We start from the raw sequence: 3,677 nt of genomic DNA, 5'->3' as shown, positions 1-3,677 counted from the left end.
GAAGCAAACTTCGGCAAGCCGAAGTTCATATACCCTTGCAGCTACTGCAAAAATTAAATATTCTTGAAGACATTAAAATTATGATTGACTAACGTAGATGTTTAAACACATTGAAGCTATGATGATTTACAGTTCCTATGGCAGCGATATGATATCGTTTTCCGATTTTAATAAAATTAAAAGCGTCATTCTGAACTATCAAATTATTAATTAATCAAAAAGAATTTCTAAAAAAAAATTACAAAATAAAAAAATTAAATTTTTTTTGTATATATATATTTTTTTTATTGTTTCCATGGGAGCTTTAAGTTATAGTCGTCCAATTTTGATGAAATTTAAACAGTAATTTAAGCATTACTATAAAAAATACCAAAGTTATAATTTTTTTTCCGATTGTTCCTATGGGAGCCATATGCTATAGTCGTCCGATTTTGATGAAATTTAAACCGTAATTCTGAATTTTTTAAGGGCTAAGAAACATCAAAGTTATATTTTTTTATTTATTTTTCTTATTGTTCCTATAAGAGCTATGTGCTATAGTCGTGCGATCCGGCTTATATACTACGTGCAATAGAAAGACAACTTTTGGGAAAGTTTCATGCAGATAGCTTTAAAACTGAGAGACTAGTTTGCGTAAAAACGGTCGGACAGACGGACGGACAGAAGGAAGGACAGACGGACATAGTGATGCTGATCAAGAATATATATACTTTATAGGGTTGGAAATGCCTCCTTCACTGCGTTGCAAACTTTTTAAGAAAATTTAAAAATATATGATAATGCTTTAGGCACAACTCTGTCTAATATTCTGGCCCCCTGATTATAACATTTCTTCTTGTTACGTATGTATTGGAACATTTTCAAGCAGACATTTTCAAGTAGATCGAAAGATTGAATTTATTAAAATTATTGTTATGCTATAATATACCCTTATTTTAAGATTATACTAATGTAAAATGCATTTAAGCTTTAAGGACATATTTTTCATTTGACGATAAAGGTTATTCAAAATTGTAAAATAAAAAACTCATATTTAATATAAATTATATGCAGTTTTATCTCATAAGTCCTTAAACTCGAGAGAGCATTTGCAGGTTAAGTTTAAATTTATTTTTCATCATTCATCTGCCTTATCACTGTAATCTCCTTTTGTGAATTCCGCGGCTAAAACTCAATTATATATGTTTGTTCATTTCCAAAACTAATCCGGCTGTTTAATGTGCCCAACTTGGCCAGCAAACGCATATATCTTGACTAATTCCACCCAAGAAAACTTTACGGTACTTTTCTCTGGTCTTGGAGTCTTTTTGCTTTTCCGCATCGCTTTTCTCGCCTGTCTCGGAAAACTTTCCCCAGGGCGTCATGCTGTCTGTGCTTGTGGCTTTACGCTGCCAGTTTTATGGTCAACATTGTACCATCCACCGCCCGCTGCTGCTCTCCTGTTTTGCTTCTTGGTTCATATATCTTTAATTTTTTATGCCCTCCGTTATGTCAGCACATTTGCCATAGCATACTTTTCAGCAGCCACAGAGCTTGAATTGCTGTCATTAGCGGGAAAGAATCTAAGGAATCAGAATGGAGAATACACTGCTGCAAAATAATGACATTGACTGTGGAAAATGTACTCACAATTTATGATTTTTTTTAAATAAAGTTTATTTGTATATGAATTTAAAAATGTAGTGGTTTTTTTCTCGCTAGAAAGTGTGGTTGAAACTGGTTCAAAATTTATTTTTATTGTTTTCTTTACTTTCTTAAATAAGTCTTCTTAAAGTACGGCTCCGACAAAATAATTAAAATTCGATCTTACTGCACTATTTGGTTTATTTTTAAATTCATTTTACGAGTATCTAATAACACAGCAAGGCAGAACATTAAGATTAAGATTTCTTTCACTGATTAATTTTAAGAATTTATGTGTAAAGAGCCCATATTGATTTAAATAGTTTATTCGAATAGAATGAATTACTTTGATTGGAAAAATAGGATCAGGAACCCAAACCCGATTCGCGTAAATTGGAATTGAATTTAAAAGGAAACATATACCATGGAATGTAAAGTTTATACATTTTTTATTGGGAAACTTATTCAAATTCTATTCTATATCTTAAAATCGTTCATTGTTTTTTTAATCAGAAATATTTTTGTAAATTAAACCTTTAACAATTTTTTTTATTTCAGGTGCAGCTCCTTGGCATTTATTTGTGAGTGCTGACTGTGTTGTGGTCCATAACTGGGTCAACAATGGGAGCTCTTTGATGTTCTTTCCTTTCTCGAGTGCCTGCCTCCTCCACTCCTTTGCTATTCTGTGAGCCTTCCCTTCTCCTTTGTGGTTATTTTGGTTGTTGCTCTTGCCATTGTTAGGGCCATCGCCCGTTTACAAGTCAAGTGGCTCCCATAACACCAAAAAATTGTGTAACAAAAACAATTTATTTTGCTGTATAACTTGTCGTTTACTGGTTGCTCCACCTCCTGTCATTGCCAGCTAGCCAGATTTGACAGACGGACTCCGACAGGCTGTCGTTGTTTTTTCTTGTTGTTTTTGTGTTTTTACCCTTGCAAAGGGTATTATTATGTTGGTCAAAAGTTTGCAGTGAAGTGAAGGAGTCTTACCGACAACATAGAGTATATTTATTATTGATTTATCCTTTAAGACATTACATTGTTGTGTTCTTTAATGGAACATTTTTATCTAAGACTGATCGATTTTGTTTTTTAAAGAAACCCAACTTCAAGAGTAATTCAAAAAACATTTTTTTTTGTAAACAAAAAATTCTTATTTGTGTGTTGACATTAGTGTGGTAAAAAAAAGCGAACTCTAACTATTAATATTGCAGTTTTTGTTGCACAAATAATGTACTCGAAAACCAACAAATTTTATTTTAAGTGCAATGGTCCACAGCATCAATTAAAAATAGTTGTTCGTAATCCAGCTCGAATTTTGTGCAATGGCTTTAAATCGCATTTCTTTACGACATTTATTTAAAATATGACATTAAGCCCTATGGGAATACGAGTGTAAATAAATGTACTCACAACATTTAATATCAGAAATATATGCAGAATACTTTGTGTACTTGAAAAGGGTTAATTAGACGATGTTTAACTGTTCAGCCATTACCATGTACACAATAAATAATAGCCTGATTCTAACGGTGCATTAAAAGGCATTAAGCCGTATGCGCTTTTATTTCCACAGGTTCTCCCAAAATACAAACAGCCCTGTTCCAGTTTTCACTTCCGAAAGATTCACAGGAATTCGAATTTCCCAGACCCGTTCCAGTTTTCAATTCCAAAAGATTCACACGGATTCTAAATTGCCTCTGTTAATTCTCTGTTAACTTCCGTAATAATCTCACGGAAACTTTCCGCCAAGCAATTGGCTGGCGGATTTAATTCCGCAAGCACAGAAATTAATTGATTTAAAATACTTTGCGATAAGTTAAAGTGCAGATGATGTTTGTACCCTATTCATTACTGCTTTACAAACTTGGTTTACACAAAAAACATTTTTGACCTATTAAAAATTATTTTGGGATTGCGTCTCAGAATCGATTAGATTATCGACTTCGTCATTTTAGCAATTCCGCCGCCCCTTTTCTGGTTTCCGAACGAAATGAAGGGGAGGCTGCCGAGGCTACGAAAAAAAAAAACTATTTTCTTGGGACTTATTTTTA

The 3,677-nt window shown here is 33.0% G+C and overlaps 1 long non-coding RNA gene across 1 annotated transcript; it reads right to left on the bottom strand.

Moving 5' to 3' along the window:
* Positions 1-2,105: 2,105 nt before the first annotated feature.
* LOC108150702 lies at positions 2,106-2,712 on the bottom strand. Its single transcript, XR_001774685.2, has 2 exons — positions 2,614-2,712; positions 2,106-2,555 (listed from the first exon to the last, which is right to left on the bottom strand). It is a non-coding gene; the product is annotated as an uncharacterized LOC108150702 (long non-coding RNA).
* Between the last annotated feature and the right edge of the window lie 965 nt (positions 2,713-3,677).

The sequence above is a fragment of the Drosophila elegans genome, unplaced genomic scaffold (assembly GCF_018152505.1).
Source record: "Drosophila elegans isolate 14027-0461.03 unplaced genomic scaffold, ASM1815250v1 contig_397, whole genome shotgun sequence".
NCBI lineage: Eukaryota > Metazoa > Arthropoda > Insecta > Diptera > Drosophilidae > Drosophila > Drosophila elegans.
Note: the sequence above shows the minus strand (reverse complement) of the source record. Positions and strands in the feature narration are given on the sequence as shown.